This window comes from Excalfactoria chinensis, chromosome 4, assembly GCF_039878825.1.
Source record: "Excalfactoria chinensis isolate bCotChi1 chromosome 4, bCotChi1.hap2, whole genome shotgun sequence".
NCBI classification, from domain to species: Eukaryota; Metazoa; Chordata; class Aves; order Galliformes; family Phasianidae; genus Excalfactoria; species Excalfactoria chinensis.
In genome coordinates, this window is record NC_092828.1 from 62,486,919 (window position 1) to 62,510,066 (window position 23,148).

The following is a 23,148-nucleotide window of genomic DNA, read 5'->3' on the forward strand; positions in this document are numbered from 1 at the left end:
GCTGATTTTAAGTGACAGACTATGCCTGCAGTACAAGGGTTTGACTATGCATGAACAACAGCCTACCTACAGAGACATGGACATTACTGACATTGACTACTGGCTTCAGTAATGTGTTTCAATCATTTGTTTTCTGCAGTACACAGAAAATACAGTCAGCATCTATGTAAGTGCAAGAGCAAAGTGACAGCATTTGGAATCACTACAAGTTCATTTACTGTCAAATTTAACAGTATAAGAGAATGATGCAATGAGTTTCCATGAGTTTCTTTGGAAGTGCTTGGTAAAAGGCTTGCAGGAATATGTTTGAACTATGGGTTGTTCTGCACAGAAACTAATTGGGCATGTACTATTCAAACTGGGCAACAAATACTGGATTACTTACACTCAGCTTGAAAGAATGGTAAAGAATAGTGCATTAGTACCAGCGTTGTGAATTTTTTAGTTAAATAGGTATTTACCAGATGAATCCTGAAGCTAAAAAAAAAATAAAAAAATAAAAAATAAATTAAAAAAAAAAGTATTTTATGTACAAAACTTTAGTTAAATATAGCTGTTTGAGAATGAGTGTATGCCAAGTTAGGGAGATAGATTTTCTGTTAATAATAAGAGAAGCTAACAATAGAAGACATAGGAGATCAGTCCACAAAGAAAATCTTAGCATTAATACCTACTTATGTCCCCTGCCTTGAAAGTGAACAGTGGGATGAGAGGTTGTTGATTTTATTCCATGTAGTGAAGCAGCTCAAGATTTAGGCTGATTTCAAGGTTTACACTCTTCTCTGCAGATTGCACCTGGGAAACTGACACAGACCAAGTGATTTGCCAAAGTCTTGAAAGGAAAAAGAATCCCCATCTGAGCCAGGCATTCATGCCAGGCCTCTCCAGACCTACTTCTATGCCCAGCTTGCCAGGTACGATTTTCCACCTAATCAATAAAACCAGTCACATAATCCATAGAGGAAAAACATTTACTGAAAAGGAAAGTGCTGACCTGAGGGAGACATGTAGTGCCTTTATTGAAGTCTGTATGGATCAGAGCCTCTGGCACAGACCACTCAGAATAGAGACCTGGTTAGGGCTCTGATGGATTGGCTCCAGCACAGCTCTGACAGGATTTTTGCACCCCTGCAGACTGTGTTTGCTGCAGGGTCACAGCCCAAAAACAAACCTTTCCATGACAGTGGCAAACTTCACTTACTCTTCCATATTCTATTCTTTACTTTAAAAGAGTTTCCAAATTCCTCTCTAAAAACACATTTTAAATAGTCTAAACATATTTGAACTGTTAGACTTCTTTTTCAGCTCTACTGAAGAATTCACCATTTTCCAAATTTGCAGTTTTCTAGGTCATTTAAACCTAAAATTAATAAGACAGGCATAATATTAATCTGTATGCTTTGTAAATGACCTGTCATCTATACCCACTAGGAACAATAATTTTTAATTCCTTTGCTTTTTGTCATTAGAGAAGGTGAGCTGTTTCAACACATTCTGTATGTATCAAATGGCAGTGACTGGTAGTTTAGTTCAAATGCTTCTCCAGAAGCTGTATGATCCCAGTTCTTTGTGACACTTCACTAATTTTTGTCCCACACAGAGCAGAATCTGTGTCAAGAATTTCTACACACTGCAGATATACCACCTCCTTTACACCCTCCCTCAGCATGCCAATTCTTTATATAGAATGTGGGTTGTGTTTTTTTTTGCTACATATAAAACTCATACATATGTATATGAATGAGCTTTTCTGAAATAGATTTGAAGTTGTATCTGTAATAACAGTTAATTTATGTGTTTTATAGTCAAGACATCCTTTCTTAAAAGGACAGGATAAAAGAGCTGGGCTTGTTCAGTCTGGAGAAGGCTATAGGGAGACTACATTGTGCCCTAGCACTTAAAGGGAGCTTATAAATAGGAGGGAAGTCAACTTTTTACACAGGTAGATAGTAAAAGGACAAGGGGGAACAGTTCAGATAAAAGAGTGGAGATTAAGATTAGATGTCAGGGAAATTTTTCACTGAGAGGAAGGATATGTGCTGGCACAGGCTGCTCAATGGGGCTGTGGTTGCTCCATCCCTGGTCATGTTCAGTCTAGGTTGGATGGGCCCTGGGTCATTAATGGGGTGAGGGAGAGGATGGAATTGGATAATATTTGAGGTCCCTTCCAGCCCAAGCCATTCTGTGATTTAGAACTTACTTTACACTTCTTTTTTGAGACAGTGCAAATGTTTTTCAGTATCTGGTGCTCTGAAATTTGATCAGTTCTGTAGCAAATGGCCACCATCCCCAGAAATGTGTTTTTAGTTGCTAGAGACCCTGTCTACTTAAGGGATGCATACAACTTCAAGTAAATATGTTTACCTCACCATTGAGCAGCAGATGTAACAGAGTATCAAAAGAAAAATAAAAATCATTGTTAGCCTGTATGAGCTGTTTACATCCTCAGAAGGATGAATTGCAATCTTTAAATTCCATGCTGAGTCAGAGAATGCAACTTTGATCTCCAGCAGCACTGATTTTCCTGACCTTCCTCACTGAACTTCAGCATGGCTTGCTCAATCACGTTTACAACCAAAATACTGGGGGGAAGTTATAGATTAACTATATCCTGGTTCAACATAACTCAACAGATTTACTTTGTATTACATTGTTAGATTGTTAGAGTGCCTCTCAGTGAGCACACTTCTGATTTACAAGCAGACGGTCTCAAACACTGAGATACATAGCTACTACCCAAATTCCATCTCTGTATTTCCAAAGCAATTAGAATCCTACAGTTGCTTGAGTTGGAAGGAAATCATCTTGTGTCAATTAGTTGAAAGGAGCTAGAAAGGCCTCCACCAAACAAGTGCCCCCAGAGTAGCACTTAAAACATAGCTGTGAGAAAGCCAAGAGAGACTGCTGTGAAGGGGACTGAGAGCTTTTTAAAAAACAGATGATGGTTGCAAGTTCAATTAAAATTATGACGTGCTTACATCATTTGGTTAAAGAGCATTAAAAACCACCAACCTTTTCACTGAATTCTCCTCCTAAAAGAAACAACTTGAAATGAACAACAATAGCAAATATTTCTCAGACTGCTTAACATTATAGTACCTAAAACAGCTAAGTCTAACTGGCACACTGCATTATTTTGATAACATGATTCATTAGAATTAGAAAACCAACCCTTATGATCTGAGAACTGTTTGTAACATGAAGGCATAAAACCAAAATTAGGTCCTTCACCTAATGTATCAAAAGGAAAAAAAAAAAAAAAAAAAAAAAAAAAAAAAAAAAAAAAAGACTGTTGTTTCTGAACAAAAAAGTAAAATAACATTTATTCAGAATGATGAAGTTACTCAAAAAAAAAAAAAAAGTGATGTAGGAGAACTTATAAATAGTTTTAGGAAAAAGTTTAGAACTGCACAGCTTTCTCAGTAAATTCAGTTCCCTAAATAAATAAGTGCTTGTTTTAGCATGTAGTGGTAAACATAATGGTAAACCTACAAGTTACTAATTAATTTACAAATGATGCATCAAAATACAGAAGCTTAGTGGGTGAAAGATAATATCTGTGTATTACCTTTCATTTCAAATCACTTAATTCTACGCTTTGATTCTGTTTAAGATTGTTTGGCTCCCACTGATGGCATGAAGTTTTCTCACAGGAGAAACTTTCAGATGTTAAGATTTACTACTTAATAAGGAGAGTTTTTCAGATGCATGGGCAAAGCTTATGGATTGAAAATTGATACGCACTACATACTACCATAATGCATACAGGCACATACCATACAAGCAGTCTTTTTGAAGCATTTCTTGCTAGCAGAAAAATCCACTGAAGACCAAGAATTAACACAAATCAAAATAATTCACATAAAGAATTGACCTTAGGCACTGAAGTGCAACTAATTAATGCATTGCTAGAACAGTGCTTAATGGTGATGATTAATTAATCATTTTTCTATGTAATTAACACTCTCTGCTGTAAACTTAAAAAAGTTAAAAGGAGGGGGGAAAAAAAAACCACTTGTAGATCATGACAAGTAATTCCTCATGTTTTCTGTCTTAATGGATGGCACCTATTCTTCTTTCCATTCTCATAACAGATCCTGTTAGAGACTACAACTGAAAAGGCAGCTCAGCTTGCTTTGTGCTGTAGGAGCATCCAAACTTTTAGAGTAGTAAGCAAACTATGAATAAAATACTTTGATTTTATTTACAATGCTATGCAACTCTGATTATTTGAATATACCCACTTCATAAAGAGAAAAGCTTTCCTTTCCCACAGGAAGTGGCATTAAACATGCCAGTCTGCAGAAAAAGAAAAACAGAGTGGGAGGTCTTGTGCAACTACAAATAATTTGGTAAAAACAGCAATTAGTCTTTCTATAGTCCCAAGGACAAAGTGAAGGGAGAAAGAGAAACACTGAGCTTTTCAAAATGATTTACATTAAACTATGGCAATCAACCCTACAGGCAGCTTTGCAAAGTGAAGCCTAAAACATTCTTTTTATCTTTTTTTTTTTTTTTTTTTTTTTTTTTTTTTTTTTTTTTTTTTAAATTCTAGCCAGAGGAAGAAATTCAAGGGTACCTTTCCTGTGGAGTAATGCCATCATTTATCATCCAGGCTGGTATGCAAAGTGACAAAGGATATGGAAAATCTCTTTAAAAGATACAAGGTAAAATCCTGGAGTCACTGATGTTTCTAACAGAATTTGCATGATCGTTCATTGGACGATGAATTATTTCCCAAGACTATGATTGCAACCTTCCACTTTGCAAGGAAATCCTAAATTATAAATGTGCAATGCTTGAAGCTATTTTTACATGTATTACTTCTAAGATTCATTCTCCAGAGAAGATTTTTCTACCCACAGGAAAAATTCAAGATTTATGTTCTCCAGTGTGCACACCTTCTAATGTTAGTTTAAAGACTGAAGAGTATGGCAGCTGTAAAGTTTGATCACGCTAAAATGATTCACAATTATAATTTTTTACAGAAGAATATATCATTGATTTAACTCATGTTTCTCCAAGCTGCTTGCTTGAATCAACCATGCATGTATTTCAAACACTATTGTAGTTACTGTTTTTAAGAAGAAGGACATGATCCAAATCTTGCTAAACACTAGAACTAACTTAGCAGTTTATCTTCTGTCTTGAATACCTGCTTACTTGAAGAACCTATTCAGTGATTAAATACGGACTATTTTGCTACAGTTCAGACTTGTATATGAAACTGAATGGAGGGAGGAGAAAGCACTGGAAGAGAGTATGGACAGGCATTACACTGAATGGGAAAAAAAGAAGAGATCAGATGACCAACAAGAGCACAACAAAAGATGCAATAATCAACTGCAAGAAAAATGATGAACCAATTAGACCTTCAATCAAATTCAAAAGCAAACGCTCCTAGCACCAGACAAGTCACAAGATAGATAGAGCAACCTGGGAGAAGGACAATGAATTTAACAAAAATTTAAAAATAAAAAAAAAATTTAAAAAAAAAAAAAAAGTGGGTTGTCAGAAGAGGATTAAAAGGAGAAACTGAGAACTTAGTTGTTACCTTATAGGGATAGGCTGTTAATGCAAGATAAGTAGAGGTAAGATAGATGATAGGAAGTTCCAAAATATTTGATGCACAGCCAAGCCTCAGAGACCATTAGTTATAAAGTGGATGCACCAAGTTGGCCAGAGAGGATTGTGAAGTAAAGCATGATGATGTTGGCAGAGCTGCATGCTGCTTGCTCTGTAAAGAATGATCTACAAGCAGTACCACCATCTGCCAGATAACACTGGAGAACATAAGAGAAAAAATTCATAATATTGTAACACTCTTGTTATTCTTTATGAATCATACACTATGAGAATGGTTAAAGTATGACAAAATATTTCACTGGAAATACAAGGAAGGATTCTGTTAGGAAGTGAGAACATCTGTGTCTCAAATAAACAAAATAGTTTTTTTCCCCCTAGTGCTTTAAGACAGCGATCTCATTACAAATCATGAAGAACAGGAGTTGGCCAAGATTAAGAATACAGATTTTTCCCAAAAAAACTGATAGGCATCTCCGACACACTGATACATTTGCCAGTATTCCATCAGCTACACTACTGATGAGACATCTTAGACTATCAATTGTCACATAAAGAAAAAGTGAGTTCTAACACCACTTATCAAAACTCCCCATCAGTTTATTTTGCTAAATAATACTTACAAATATTAGAATTCTGGCTATCTCTCATACTTGCCTCAGACTTAATTTAAAAAGTCAGAAAAACTTTATCCATTTCTGAAAGAGAAGTCAAAGAAAAATATTTTGCACCAAGTCTAAACTAAATGGATGATCCCAAAAAGCCTTAATGATCCTGTACTTGGTTTAGAATGTCATAAAACAGTATCCCCTGGGAAAATTTGGCCAAGTTAAAGGAAATCAGAAAAATTACTTGAAACATGGTAGAATAGATACAAGTTACATTTCCTGAATTAAGCAGCCAATCCAGGCATGCTCCTGCAGCTGCAGGATCTGAGCAAAATTTCCCTGCATTTCGTACTGCCACAAGGTTTATTAAATGGCTCTTCTACTAAACCAAATCAGTAGAACAGAGGAATCAGTCAGATTTAAGAAAAAGATGAGACAAGATGTAAATATTAAATATATGAATAGAAAGGAATAAGAAAACAAAAGTGCAGGAAATTGAAGTTAAAGAAAATGAATAAAACAAGGACTGATCCAGCAAACAGTCTGAAACTCAAAGCAGTTGGCAGTAACCATGGGAAACAGAACAGCTGATTGAGAAGGATGCCAGTAGCCCAAAAGGGAGACAGGATAGGACACCAGCATCTAAATGGTAATAAAATTAACGTACTATAATTTGGAGAGCATGCACACTTCTTGAGACATACAGTAGTATTTATTAGTAAACACTGAAGATGACAATGAATATAATGAAAAGAAACTATCATTATCTGGCTGATCTGTCAGATCAGGTGGGGGTAAGAAAGCCCTTCAAATTAAACAGTAAACGGTACTACAAAAATAAACACATTTGGATATCCCTATGTAACAGGTGTACCTAGAATTGATAGCTTTGTTTTGAATAAAGACTTTCATTTTATGAAAAGCATTTACTTTTTACTAAAATGTTTATACCAAGCACATGAACATTTACAACACACTTTCAGCCTAACTCAGCATTCAGACAGCCATCAAAATAGCTCAAGTTTGCAGTCAAATCATGGCAGGGAATGCTGGAAGCTGCTAGGTGGAAATAACACTGAAACTCTTCCTTCTTTCACTCTTCTCTTTAGCACTTGCAGCTCTCAAAGCTGCCATTCGCTCCATTAGGATTTGTTATTATGTACACAGAGCCTCCCACACAACAATATTGCTATTTGCCACTTCAAAGTAAACTAATAGCATTTTCAAAATGCAATTAGAATCTTTCATGAGAAAGCTCATGCTGTGTTTGGATAATATGAAGTTAACTCTCTACTACATAACACAGACAGACACACCAAAGCTAATAAATTCTTCTCATGTCTTCAGATTATTAACACACCTACTGGCAATGTCAAGATGTTAGTTTAAAGAATTTCAAATATGAAACAGTTCAATAATCTGGTTTACGACAGCTGACTGACAAAGCTAATTAACTGCCTGGAGAAGATTCTTTATAAATGAAGCAACTGCTGTCTGAACACATTTCCAAGAACAAAATGTTCGTTTTGTCTTCCTCCTGCATGCTCTCTCCCTTCTAGCTTTCTACATCTCATCTAATCTTTGATAAGATGTTTCTTGATAGCATTTATACAATGCTCTTCTGTGGCTTTGTGGGTTTTCTTTCTTTCCTGTGCCTTCCACAGCTTCCTGCTGGACATTCCCATCACACTACTCCAGACCTTTTGTTAGAAATTGCATTTCCAGACACATTACACAGAGCAAATTCATATTTGTCTTTTTGTCCTGGGGGAGCTTGGTGTCTGAGCATCTACAAGTCTTCCTTCCCCAGCTGAAAGGCTGCCACTTCTCAGCATCCACCTGCTTCAGATATTTTTCTCATACCTCTCACCATACACTTCCAAAAATAAGCTTGACCAAACCCACGCTGCACAGAAGGTAAACACATTTTTCCCCCCCAATTGTCTCACAGAATATTTTAATCTAGGGGGAATTTTTATGCAGGAATTTTGATATCAACAACAGCTCCATTAATTTGAAGTGGTAGACAACAATGTGCAAGCATATTGCCCTGCCAACACATTTCAGTCTTCGCCTAAAAAGACATCACTATTGCTATCACATGGTCTCTCCTTAGTGACAGTGACCTGTTACATGAAATTGCATGCCAGTTTTATGAAATGATCATAAAGCAAAGTCTATTAAATTACTTGTTGCACAATATATGTTACAAATTAGTGTGCTTATACCTGGATCCCAGTTTTCCAAGCATCTGCCAGCAGTTTTTTGGCCTGTAAATTGTCTGTAAAATATCAATTTGAGCAACTATCTTCAGTTATCACAAACTTAAATGCAAATCAGTGGATAATGAACCAGAATCTTCATGTACATCACTACTTGCAAAGTATATGGCACTAGAAACTCAGTGAGTTGAACCAGCCACCTTTTCTAGAGCTTGCTCCAATTTTGCAGAAAATGAAATAGACAAACCAGGGGGCTTGAGATGGAGAGCAAGCAGGTGTGTCTTCCCCTCTGCTAAATATACACAGTATGACATTCAGATATAATCTAAAGCTCATGAATGTCGCCACACTAATCTCCACCACCCCATTTCCAGTTTCAAAGTTTATACATTCAGTTTTAGCCACAGTAGATTGCACCCTGTTGAAATGTCCCATCTCTAATTTTGTACTTGATAGAACAGGAGTACATAAAGAACATTTAAATGTTGATTCACAAATGCCTACATCCTTCCAGTTTTGCTTTTGGAAATTCATTACTAATTAAGAGAGCTACTGGGGCAGATGGACTGGAATACAAACAAAAAACAAACTGTAAGGAAAAAGCCGAATTCAGACAAGAAAATACATGCAAACACCAAATAAAAACATCTGCAAAACATGGAGAACTGTTCTTTTTATGAAGATGAACAACTTCAGAATTTTGTTCTCATTAGTTTCCAACTTTGAACCTATATATTGCTGAATGTTATCATTACAGGCAGAACAATAAGAGTGGGTCTGGAAGTGTTTATTTTTAGGCTGAAGCTAAATAGCACTTGTGACGCAAACCATCAGCAGATGAATTTTACCCAGAATATTCATTTTTCTTTTGTACACCATGCATTCCTGTAAAAACAATAGTCTTCATGCAAAGCAGTTTATTGCCTAGATCTTTTTCTAGCAACATCAGAACACAGATTCAAACTGCTGCAAAACAAATCTCAGTTATTACTGTTATCCCTACCCTGCCCTCCATAGAAATCAGAGTTACTCACATTTGAAGCTCTACATCACCTTAACCATTTGGCTTTTTTTGTTCTGGTAGCTAATATTTTGCAAAGTTTCAAGAAAAAATAATAGACTAGAACTACAATCTTTATGTCTATTTTCATAGAAACCAGTTTTGAAGATGAATCTTCAAGAGACCACCTGGGCATTTGATTTTGGGGGAAAACAAAAAACTCATTAACATGTATGTATATACACATGCATTATGGAAGGATATCTGGAAAATAATCCTTATTAATGAGTACATTCTGCTTGAGTCAAAGAGTCCAACCATAGATGAGTCATTTTTTGCCATCTCCCCTTAAAGCTCTGATTGTGCTTTGCTTTTAAGGTCTACACTAGCTAATTAGGGAATTTCAGTAATCTATTTTTAATATGTACCATCTTCTGTTCTTTTTAGTACAGCCTTAAGATAGACTTTTATCTTCACTGCTATGCACAGATCATCTGAAAATATAAGTTCCCTACTACATGACAACTCATAATGAGCCTTAATGAAGCTTGGGAGCAGCTGTTAAAAATGCCAGTTGAATAGGTTTGCCCAAGCTGCAGTAGCTTAGGATGCTTTTTCTCTTACAGCACTACTGAGTTTTCTGCTCACCATACATATAATGAGAAAAAAATAAAAAATGAAACACAAAAGAAGCTTAATCCTTTTTCCTTAGATTTTATTTTAATCAGAGTTTTAATAAGTACATTATGAACCATCATCTCTTAAGCCTTTCACCTTTTTAATTATATTCCTGCTTGGAACATCGACAAAAGCAAATGTTATTATGCAAATTTTGCTCCAAATTCATGTCTTTAGGAAGAGCATAAGAAACAGATTTCAAATTCCATTTTTAATTATACTACAGATAGATGAGCTACAAATTATTAGAAATTAAAATTAGCTCTCATAATTTTACATGTTACCTAAACTGAAAATTATGTATTTTGGATAGCATATTTTGGAGAGGGTGATGGAAATAAATGAAGGCTAAACACATTTGAAAAACAGTTTCTGTAATTTAATGCTGTTTTTCTGCTTCTGCTGACCTTTCATTCCTCATGCATTTACAGAATTTTGGTCACTCCTATTTTAAAGTGCTTTTCTGATTCCCACAACTTAAAGGTTCTTCCTACCCCTCCTTCATTTTATCTTAACATAATTTACTGATCATTTAGTGAAAACAGAGGCTGTAGACTCTCACACATCAACTGAAAGATACTACTTCAGGAATAATTTAAAAAAATTTCCTCTTTTATTCTCATTACTTGTTTTTGCTCCAGTAACATCTGTAGGCCTGATTCCCACTCTACTAGACATGGTACAGGTGCAAAAAAGAGATAATACAGTTCAAAAGCACATAGCTTAGAAGTCTAGAGCAAATGGATGAAAAAGAACTCAGATGACAGGAGATAGGAAAAGAAGAATACAGATAGATTATTGCACTGGACTTGATAAACAGAATCCACAGAACACCTGATAAAATTTTTCTCTTCCCATTCCCTCATTCTTTTTATCTAATCTTCCAATCAATGTTTCCCAATAAAAGTTTTGAAAAGCCTATGCAGCTTGTAACTGCCAACATTTTGGATGATTTCCATCAACCTGATGCAACCAAAAGCTAGCCATAAGCATTGGGTTTCAGATCTACAGCAAATTTAACATTTCTCAGCTGTGAATGCTTCCTATGTTTTTGTTTGTTTGTTTTTTGTTGTTGTTTTTTGTTTTGTTTTGTTTTCCTGTTGTTCAGCATGGAACACTCAAGAAATGGAAGACTCCCAGTAGATCTGTATTTGTAGGGCAAAAAGAAATTTGCCTATCCCCTTGGCCCAGGGAAGTTTCATTACCAACCACAACAGAACTGTATTTCATCTTTTTCTGATTGTGAAATCTAATTTGACTGTCTCGTGTAAGATTGGAACTATTTGTGGAAAAAGTATTATTTGTAAAGTTTTTCTAAAGTTTTGGTCTAAATATTTGTTAACCCAGTGACACTACAAACTTACTTTGTGATTAATATGTTTTGGAAGGTACTACAGAATTATAACTCCCCTGAAAGCTAACAAATATGTCACCAAACATACGTAGATATCTACACAACTTAGACCTGAAGTCAGCAGCTAATACACTGGTGTTCAGTCCAAATTCTGACCATAGTAACAACACTACTGTTCTGAATTCTCTGTAAACAAAACTAACACACCCAGAAACAGAAAAATAAAAACAAACAATATAATTCGCAATTATAATGACCTAATCTGAAACAGATGGACTGCGAAGAATCTTAGTAAGGTTCCAATGCTAGGTAGTGTAGGGATTGCAAGTTCTTTTCATGCATAATGCCCAACTCCAAGGGAGTTGGAACTAGATGATCTTTAAGGTCACTTTCAACCCATGCCATTCTATGGCCCTTTGATAATGTTATATGCCAGTGACAGCAACAGTGGGTTACAACCACTGGTGCAGATTTTTATGAGCATGGCATGCTCATCACTGGTGAAAATGCATACTTAATAGTGGTGACTGTGTTTAAAAATGCCATTTTGTAGCCAGGAGTTTGATCTATCAAATAGCATTATTGTTCTCTTTCTATGTGTTGTGGTATCCATGGAAACAGATAGAAGACATTACTTCTGGAGTGACCTACTTAATTTACATACAGCCCAGGATGACTCCTGTTCACTCAGAGTGGCCCAGGCAAGCCATAAGTTTGGATGTTCATGCAGCAGATGCGTTAATAAAATTGCATCTTAGTTGATCCCTATTCCCAGAATCTTGCCTCTGTGTAGTGCCTTGTCAAGGTGCTAGTTATGTTAAGAAACTGAAGTAATAAAAAGCTGCAGAAACACATGAATTTTCTCTACAGATACATAGCTCTTCAGCTTCTCTCTCAAGGGATTTAAATTTCCAGCTACTGTGAAGAGAAAATGCCATGAAACAAAGTCAAACATGGAGAAAAGAAATCTAGTCCCAGTAACTGAGTCTCCCTAATGAGACTACTGTAAAAAAAAACTCCAAGGGATGCATCTTCCTGTTTTTATTCCTCTAAATGTGAATAGTGAAGTAAACAAAATGTGTTTTCTTTCAGGAAAAAAAAAAAAAAAAAGTTAACTGTTGGGACAAAAAAAGATTAAAACAGGGTAGAAAAATATTTTCTGAAAGAGAACTTTTTTTCTTGCAAGCAATTTTACTAAGGCAGATTTTTACCCTAGGCTTTTAATAGAAGCAAAAGTACCATGACATCCTGATTATAAGCAAGTTCAGAATTTACTGTGGTTGAAAAACCAAGACAAGACAGTGATCTCAGAAGCAGAATAATCCATGGTACATGACAATTTGCAGCTAAAGAGAGAACAGATATGCCATTATTACTCCTTCTAAGGGTGTCCCTTTCTATAAACAGCGACTAAGTAGCCAGTGAAAGCTACTGTTTGGAAACAGTCACCACATGCAATACCCCACAACACAAATGTGTCGGTAATGGACAATGAAGAGAGGGATAGTACAGATCAACCAAGATAAAGTTAAATGAATAGAAGCTAGCCACGTAGCAGCTCTGAACGCAAAGTAAGGTCTACATAAAAGTTTTATTATGGTTCAACATGTTTTATATTAATTTTCTCAATCAAATTGATTTGAAATTAACAGCTTAATGTTATTCAGGTAAGCAGCTACAATGTAAACGATATCTCAATTTCCAGAGCACTCAGAAGTTCTTAGCAATCTATCCAGTGCACCACCAGTCCTGAAGAGTTCACATGTAAAACACTCTGTACCACTTAACTGCAGGATCATATACTGCTCCTAGGATAACAACCTTCAAACTACACACATAGCCAACTTCACCACACAGAAAACCACAAACACCTGTGTCCTCTCTCAATATGTACTGAAGACTTCAAAAATGGCAGAGCACAACCATGCCTCAATCAAAGAAAAAACAATGCTATAAATCAAAGTTTTGCATTTCTGCTCTAGAACTCAATGGATTAATTTTGACACCATCTGTACAGTTATACAATTGTACAGTTGTATAATCAATAGGTAAACAGAAGTTAAACAGATGTTTTGTATGAGAGTATCACAATAGAAAGATAACCTACAATAAATGGAAAATACTCACCAATGTTGAAGGCTTGCAGTAAACTCCACAAACAAGCAATCGCCAGAGAAAGAAAACCTACTTTAGGTGGCAGTCAGCCCATAAATGAGATCTGGGAGAGGTGGAGCCAAGCAGCACCCCTTCCAGTAGTACAGCTGAATTACCTTCACCTGTGCTCCCGCAGCTGACTCATTGCTTGCCTCAGGTGGTTAATCAGAGTTTCAGGCTGTGATCAACAGTTTCCCATGCACCATCTCAAGTAACATTGTTCCCCAGGAAGCAGGCTGGAACTTTGCCATTAGGTTCACATTAGGGAATGGGGCTTCTCTCAGTCCTTCATGCAGATTTTTGTTGCTGAAGATTTACTTTGCAGTTTTTCTGGGGAAATCAGAAAATCACTACTTGGTTTTCCAAGACTGGCTACCAAGTCAGGCTTTAAAACTGGTTGTTTCAAAATGGAGGGCAAGACTTATATGCATAATTAATAATATAAAATAATCAGATAATTCTTGGCACGTCACCTGATCCAACCCACCGAACCATAAACAGTGTTACAGATTGTGTCAGGTTACCCTGAATTGGAGTTACTCTTCTTCAAAAATACAATAATCACTGCCAAATGAAAATAGGCCAAATGTGCTAGTTATCTGATCTGGTATGGGAGAGTATCTTCCCGCCCCTAAAATACAATGTTCTCGTGTGAAAAACTGTGTACTTAAGTCATTGCACCAAGTAGTAATACAGTCTTCTCTTTAAATAATATATTTCTATTGCCGTACCGAGGAGAGTGGAAGCTAACATTAAAGCAAGAACTTGGCCTCCTCGGATTCTTTTTTCACTGTATCTAATGAAATCTAGCTGGTTGCAAGCTTTAGCACAGTTTCCATTAGTTTGAGAAAAAACACAGTTATGTTATTGCCCTTTGAGCAATCACATAAAAGCAGAAATTACTTGAATCTTAAAGAAGGTATAAAATGCTAAATATATATATACATATACATATACATATACATATACATATACATATATATATATATATATATATATATATATATATATATACTGGTGAGACCATGAATCCAAGCCTTGATTAAGCACTGTAATTACATATTAGGCAAAGACCAAGGCATTAAAACTAAACAGTGCCAGTTTGTATACCAGCAGTATGCTTTAATGATTCCCTGAAGCTAATGTTCTAACTGTCAGTAGTATAGATACGCTTTTTTTCCTGTAGTGTAACTACTCAACTGGTGCTGTATTTCTAGACAGACTGAAAAAAAAACGTGCAAGCTGTTGCTGAACAATTGACTTCTGCATTCCATGGATGCTATATAAACGATTTATTAGCTGATAGAGATATATGAAAATCAGTACTGAAAACAACTATACTCTTTTCCTCTTACTCACATTTTCTTAATTTCAATAAAATGCCTAAGATTTGCATGTTTCTAATTCTTACCTGTATCTCCCAATGTGTCTAAAATAGCAAACAAATTTTGCAACATTTTCATAACTACCATCTTTATCTCATTCCTTTGCATTCCTAGCATATATCTCCTACTGAATGACCTCCAAGTCAAAGCATTCAGAAATAAAAATTAACAAACTTTCTGATTAAGCAATGGCATTGTTTTAAACAACATTTTATTTTTTTTTAATTTTTCACTAAGTCTGTACTTAGCTCTTTTAAAGCTTTCTCTTTCTCCAACTTCCCACATACTAAAGGTTACTCCATTATTTTAATTGGATGCCTAAATGCCATCTAATACCTCTTTTTCTTTGTCCTTCCATAATTATGACAGCTTGCTTTATTGACACGTTTAGCCGATTGTATAAAAGGCCACAGCAAGAGATCAGAGCTTCTAATGATGTTCTTCACAATAATTACCTGTAAACAATTTTATATGGTCCATTTTGTTAATGTCTGACTAACCAATTTTATAAACACACTGAATATTCCTCACATCCAAACTCTACTTTTTACAGTAATTGAATATTTCTGTACACTGCTAAGACTCACAGAGATAACAGACCTATAACACCAAATCCTACAGGCTATACACCTGGTAGGAGTCATAAGGGGAAAAAGTGTACCACTGGACACATTTAATAGCAAAAATAAAATACTCTAGCAGCTCTGCTCTTATTGTGAGCCAGCACAGTTGTGTGCACGTGCAACCCACTGCAAAAGGCCACAGCCAGTATACCATGCACCACTTCCAGTCTGCAGCAGAAAGGTCTCTGTAGTGACAGCAAGTACCAGGGAACACTGCTAACAAGTTGAAACCACAGTTAACTTTGCAGAGAGAGAACAAACACAAAAGACTGGAGACATTACTTTCACTTCTTTGCTGTCACTGCTTTCATCAGTATTAGAGGAGTGTAGCACACAGCTCCAGTGTAAAACCTGCTTCACAAGCAGTATTCTGAAACAATGAGATCCTACAACAACATCAGAAAAGTCAAGCAATACTAAGCTCTCACGTATACCAAATCAACTGAAGGAAAGGTACCTGAAATGAATGTGTGCACAAACCCTCATGCTATGACCCACAACATACCCAGAGACTGCTGGAAATCTTGCATCCTGCTAGTTACACAAGGGCATTCAGTGTACTTTGCCACATCTGAATTTTCAGTTGACAATCACACTGGCTACAGAAAGAATAAAATATATATTTTTAGGATCTCCTGACAATTCTTCCTAGTGAGAGCTAAGTTGTATTGCAAGTTTTCATGGCTTTCAGCTTTACCCATTGTTCTGCAGTTACCACTTAGCAAAATTTAACCTGAATAAATCTGTTGGAAAATAAAAGGTATCTATCATTTTCATCATTGTTCTGGTGAAAGGCTGGTGAGTAGACCAGAGTCTGGAACAGCCAAAGAATTTGCTATAGCTTTTTGTTGTTGTTGTTGTTGTTGTTTTGTTAGTCTTATTCACATGATTTGGTGTTTGGAGACTGGGGGGCAGTTGTTCTGTTTTAAAAGGAAACTACTGCTAGCATTTTTCTGGGCTGACAGTCTTACTTCCTATATCACTTAGTAAAGAACATTATTATTAGAACTACCACTGTCATTCAAAACAGTGTGTAGAAACAAATCTCCTTGAAAAATAAATGGTATCATTATAAGCACAGTAGAAACACTTCCCCTTAGTGAATAAATTAAAAAAGAACAAGTTCATGTTTCTCCCTCCTAGCTCACAGGGCATCAACAAGATTAAAAAAATAATCAGAGCGAAACTCCTGCAAGTCCCTTTTATTAGGGGATCACCAGAAAGTCACACATATTGCAAAAGATGGAAGACCAGCATAGGCTTCGTGTCATCAAGTCACATGAATAAAGAAAAATTGATTAGCAGTCTATGAATAAACATGTACTTCTACTACTACCAGGTCTTCAGTGCACCATAGCTAGTAAATAAACATTTAATTGGGATGCACACTTACAATGGCTTCAGACCATTACAGTGTTATTAAGTACCATTACATCATTATTGTTTATTTTTCAGTTTTGTTATCACAAGACAAGGACAATTAGCCATAAACAGCAAATGTATCAATAGAGGCACCAGTATGTGAAATGGCCCAGCAACCTACTTGCAGAGTAACAAGCAGACATCACCCATCACCACAGGATTACACTAAGCATTTTAATTGCTGTTACGCAGTTATTGATAAAATTTTAACACATATAAAAAGTTAAAATAATAATAATAATAAATCTTAAAAAATAGAGTTCTGTCTTAAATTATCTCTGACTGCGTCATGACTGGAAAATGATGACAAAAACCGTGGCAATACTTTTCTTAATGTTTTTCAATGACCATATAACATAAAATTACTGAGATAATTGTATTATCATTTAATACAAAATTGTTGGTTATTGCCTAATTAGAAAAGATAATTAAATGTATGTATAAAAACCTAATCCTTCACAGTTTCTCATTTTTTAAGGCAGTAATACCTACTTTTTAACATATTTTGATTACACTGATATCAACAGTCATATGGTAGCTAAAGTCTTTTATCCCTCTGCTCTTAGTCACCTTTTAATAAAATATAGACCATGGGCTATTGGTCTCCAAATATATCCCTCCATATCTTTTCCCACAAATAACACAGTTTTATTTAGGGGATTGCATACAAGGACGAGTTTCTTTCTCTAAGTGAACAGATCAATAACATGGAATCTGAATGCTATTGAGATGCACACAATTTCCTCAAATGCAACAGCTGGACTTTAAAAATCCATTGAATTTCCCCTAGGGGAAAAATAATGTCTGGATGGTTCTGTCTAGTGCAATGCCATCCACTAGCGGTGCTTCCATGGTTACATGCTGCAAAGCCCTCCCTGCAATTCTCTCTTAAAATAATGAGCCAGCATAAATCTGTGTGCACTTCCAGTGAGTAAATTATTGCTTATCCAATGCTGACTGAGACCCACTGTACACCACTAACTTAAAACAGGCTACTTTATATGCAATAGCTGCTGATATAATATTGATGTTTTGCCAAGCAACCAGCTTGGAAAAACTGAAATGGGCCTTAATCACAGTTTCAGTTAAGGTAAAGTCTTCTGTAAATCACGTTCATAGCAAGCTATCAGTCACTAGCCTGAAAAATTCAAGGCACAGCTACAAAAACACAGCCATTGCCTGATAAGTAAAGTCTATCATTAACTTACTAAAGTTCAATGGGATTGAACAAGTATTGATAGATAACATCTGCTGAGCTGCTTTGCAGTTCCAGATGTTGATTTGCACATTCCTAAGGGGTTTTTAAAGTTAATTTTTGCTTCTGTTATAAGTGAAACAAGTCAGGTGAACATGTTAAACACAGAAAATCAAGTACTGTTGCTTTACTTTTTTCTCTAACTTTTCCACTTCTTTTAGAGTTCAGAACTTTTTTAAGTCTTTCACATAATTTCTACCTGTTAATAAAAAGTCTTTGAAATGAAATTAAAATTTAATTTCTCCATGTAGCGCACACCCTGTTAAAAAAAAGAATCCAGTGAAATAAATCCTATTCAAGGGACAGAGATTCCTGTGCTTGAGCAGCCACACACAATAGCCATTTTATTTAGAGAAAGCTGTCTTGCAGCTGGACACTTGGTTTTGTTAGTTCTCATTTCTCAGGCTATGGTTACCAGACATCCTTCTGTTCCTCAAATGCTTGAGGCACTATGGGGTGAAATTGCCAAACTAATGGGTACAGAATAATGCCTGAAATTCTGGGAGCAGTAATGGAACCAACACAAGACATTCCATTCTCACTCTACTGCTGTGAAAGCATGCTTCAGTAAGTTGCCACATGGTGTTATTGGAGTTTTCTTAATAAATGTCACTGGTAGAAATACAGAAAAAGTAAGTTATTTGATTTAAAATTCAATTTCAGGTAATTCGTTTTATTTGTTGTTATAGGCTTTTATCTATAACAGTGACAGACAAAACAGTCATTTATGTGATTTAGATTCCTAGCCATCTCATTTTTGCACTATCTGCTCCAAGAATAGGCAGAGAATTACATGCAGCGTTGTCATACAGTGGCTCTGCTGAATGTAAATTGTCATCTCAATCTGTTATGATGTATCATACAGTTAGCACTGTAGGACACTTTAAAATTATCCTACTTTCCTTCATAACATCACGTGGGGAAGGAGACATGCTGGCTTCTTTTTAAGTTCTTGTGCCTTTTTGCTCTAAAACCCTGTGCTGAGTAAAAATATCTGTCAGTTTACACATTTCATTGTCATCTACTTTCCACACATCGATTTCCCCAGAGACATAAGTTGATTGATTTTTTAATTTTTTTTTTTTTAAGCTATGTTATACTTCAAGGGAGATGCTAAAGGAGCAACAAAACTAGATACTTTGAAGCTACTATCTTGTGTTCTACTTTCTACAGCATTCTGTTTCTTTTATGCTGATTAAATGGGCTTCTGTCTTTTCCAAAGCAATCTTAACACATCAGACTAGACCATTTTCTGGATATGTTTATAGTTAGTCAAAAGAAAGCAGAGAATTATCTTAGAGGGCTGCTTCTATTGAACATCTTTATTAATGATCTTGATGAGTGCACCCTCAGTAAGTTTGCAGACAACACCAAGTTGGGAGGGAATGTTGATCTGCCTGAGGGGAGAAGGGCACTACAGAGGGACTTGGATAGACTTGATCAAGGGGTAAACTGTATGAGTTTCAATAGGTGTCGGGTCCTGCATTCTGGTCATAATAACGCCAGGCAACCTTACAGGCTTGGGGAGGAATGCCTGGAAAGCTGCCTGATGGAAAGGGACCTTGGTGTACTGATGGACAGTCAGCTGAATATGAGCCAGCAGTGTGCCCAGGGTGGCCAAGAGGGCCAGTGGCATCCTGGCTTGTATGGTGTGGTGAGCAGAACTGTGGAAGTCATCCTACCCCTGTACTCGACATTGGTGAGGCCTCACCTCGAGTACTGTGTTCAGTTTTGGGCACCTCAGCACAGGAAACACATGGAGGTGCTGGAGCAGGTCCAGAGAAGGGCAACAAGGCTTGTGAAGGGCTTGGAGAATATGCCCTGTGAGGAGCAATTGACGGAGCTGGGGCTGTTTAGTCTGGGGAAAAGGAGACTGAGGGGAGACCATATTGCTCTCTTCCAATATCTGAAAGGTGATTACAGCAAGAGCAGGGTTGGTCTCTTCTCACTGGTGACAGCTGACAGGATGAGGGGATATGGCCTTAAGTTGTGCCAGGGGGAGTTTTGGTTGGATATCAGGAAACACTTCTTTAGAGAAAGGGTTGATAAGCACTGGAATAGGCTCCCCAGGGAGGTGGTTGAGTCACCATTTCTGAATGTGTTTAAAAAACATTTCGATGTGGTGCTCAGGGACATGATTTAGCAGAGGATTGTTAGAGTTAGGGTAGTGTGGTTAGGTTGTGGTTGGACTCGATGATCTTTAATGTATTTTTCAGCATGAGCAATTCTATGATTCTATCTGCTAACCAGATTCATAGTAGGTGTAACTGATGTGTTCTAATACTAGTAACTTGTTCAGAATATTCTTCACAAATTTTTTTGTTTGTTTGTTTGTATTTAACAACACACAGTTAGACAATATCAAGAAGGTGACTTGAATATATGGCATTCATACAGAAAGTGAGCGATATTTGTCATTCCACCCTGTTCAGTATATGTCCTTTTATCACACCTGGAATTCAATTAAGACCTCAACATGCAGTTTTTAAAGTGGAAAAAATAGTAACAAAAAAAGGTAACTTAATGAAAATGCCACAGATCTAAATAGTAGGCCATTTCTCTCAAGTAAATACTGTGATGTATTGAAGTTTAATTAGCAATCAACAGAACCATAATGAGCTGGAAAGGAGACCTCCCTGTTTTCAGTTTCCTTCCTGTATGTTTTAATAAATGCTTTGAGTTCAATAAATATAAATAGAAGTGGAATTACAATTTTTAAGATATGAACATATATATCAGATATATATATACTGCAGTTCACAAAGTGTTTCAATACTATTTAAGTAGTCAGGTACCCAAGAGCTGTCACAAACTGTCAGAAATGTCATTTTCAGCAGCAGCAGTGCATGCTGTCATCAGCTACTTTCACACAACATAATAAACCGATGGCAAGCATACTTTCTGACTTCTGTATTAACAGAGCACTGCAGGTGATGGATAAATAGGAGCCTATTCTTCTACAGCAACTGGAGAAATGCATGAGAATTAAAAAAATAAAATTAAATAAAATAAAATAAAGGCAGGTAATCTACTTCCTGGTACAGAAGAATCAGTACTCTTCAAAATCTGGTCTCTGTATTGCTCAGGGGAAACAAGTTATTGCCGTAGTTTATTACCTGTTTTACAGTTGTAAGTTATTAAGAGATCAATAAAGTACAGGACAGTTTACTATTGACAAAATTGTTTATCTTCTCAGTCACAAAATACACTGAGGTCGTATTGAAGTAAATGTGTCATTTGTAATCCAGCAAACATCTAGGGCAATATAAGTCTTGTATAACAGATTCAGATACCAAGAACTCACTGCCTACTACCAACACTCATTTACTGATCAAGAATGTAAGAAGTCTTAAAGACTTAATTAATAATCAACATATTTTATTTTCAGAAAACTATTATTTGTTATTAAATGAGATTCATGAGAATCCTTATGTTCTTGACAGAGAACTTAGTCAATTGTTTATGTCGCAATAAAAAAAAAAAAAAAGACACATAGTTAATGCACTGAACCAAGTAAGAATCACCCATGAAAGTTTTGTGAATGTATCTGCAGTCTGTCATATGTATTAGTTTTAGCACATTACATCATTAATAATTCTCTTACAACCTCTACTAGAGATCATTTGTTGCTCACTTTGGTCTCAAACATTCTGAAAGTGGCAGATCTTTTCCCCTGTGTTTGCAAGTACCTTTGAAGGTATTTTTTTAAATGTGTAGCAGTACTTTTCTAAGTTGTGCTACAGATACAGTTCAACAAAGATTGCTTTTCTGAGTATACTTGTTAAATTTGAGTTCACGTTTAAAGTGTTTCCCATTCTTGGCTGAAAGATTTTATCTTCACTGAAGATTTCATTAGCTGTTAGCATCATGCTTTGAATCAATCTTCTGTACCATCATACAACAACACAGAAGAAATATCTTCAAGCAATTACAAATATATATCAGAGTTCACAGGATCAGCTCACTCCCCACTACAAGCATGGAAAACATCAGAGTGACTTAGTAAAATATTTTGTATCATAAAATAATATCCTTGCCAACAAGTCTTCATTTACTTGATTTCTCTACACAGTAAAATAACTAGCTCCTAATTTCACTTCAGATCTGCATAGTTAATGGTGACTTTCCTGAAACAAAAAGAGCTGGAGAGCCTGCACACCTGAAAGAGTGTAGAGACAAACAGCAGGAAGCTAAAGTCCTAATTAGCTCCAAGACAAACTCCTTCAGTGAGTTTTACCCAAATAAGACCACTTTCTATATACTACCAAATAAATTACACTCTTGTTCTGCAGGTAATTCCTTGATTTCTATAATACTGATGCTATTCTAGTATGTGGGAAACCTGTTGTAAGGGAAACCTTACAGCAATCATCACTAAAGTCTCCTTAGAGAAAGGAGAAGCAGGGAAGAAGTTGCTGTGAAGCAACATGGACTGTTAGCAGTTTACCTGGAGTAAAAATTAGTACTTATTACTAGGAAACTCATAGATAATTGTCTGCTGCATTACAATGACTGAAATTCTCCAAACATTAAGGAAAGAAAATTGACCAAGTTTCTAACAATAAAATTGTAATGTTAGAGATATAGAGTTGTTTTGCATCCAGAGATACACGAAAAGATCCAAGGAAGGGAACAGCTCCACAAGAAGGACAGGCTGAGGGAGCTGGGGCTGCTCAGCCTGGAGAAGAGAAGGCTCTGGGGAGACCTGAGAGCAACTCTTGAATGAACATTTTCAATATAAGAACCTCAGAACTGCCACTTCAGAATAACTTGCTTAAGGGCTTCTAGAGTCCAGCCAAAACATACAGGGGAACCTTCACGCTTCTAAGGAAATAGCATCTCACAAGTACGAAGGCAGTTCTCG

General features: G+C 36.2%; 1 long non-coding RNA gene across 1 annotated transcript in view; it reads right to left on the minus strand.

Moving 5' to 3' along the window:
- LOC140252198 (uncharacterized) overlaps positions 1-13,649 on the minus strand; it is a 44,101-nt gene extending 30,452 nt beyond the window's left edge. The window contains exon 1 of the long non-coding RNA XR_011903571.1: positions 13,573-13,649. This is a non-coding gene — a long non-coding RNA (uncharacterized lncRNA). The remainder of the gene's footprint in view (positions 1-13,572) is intronic.
- Between the last annotated feature and the right edge of the window lie 9,499 nt (positions 13,650-23,148).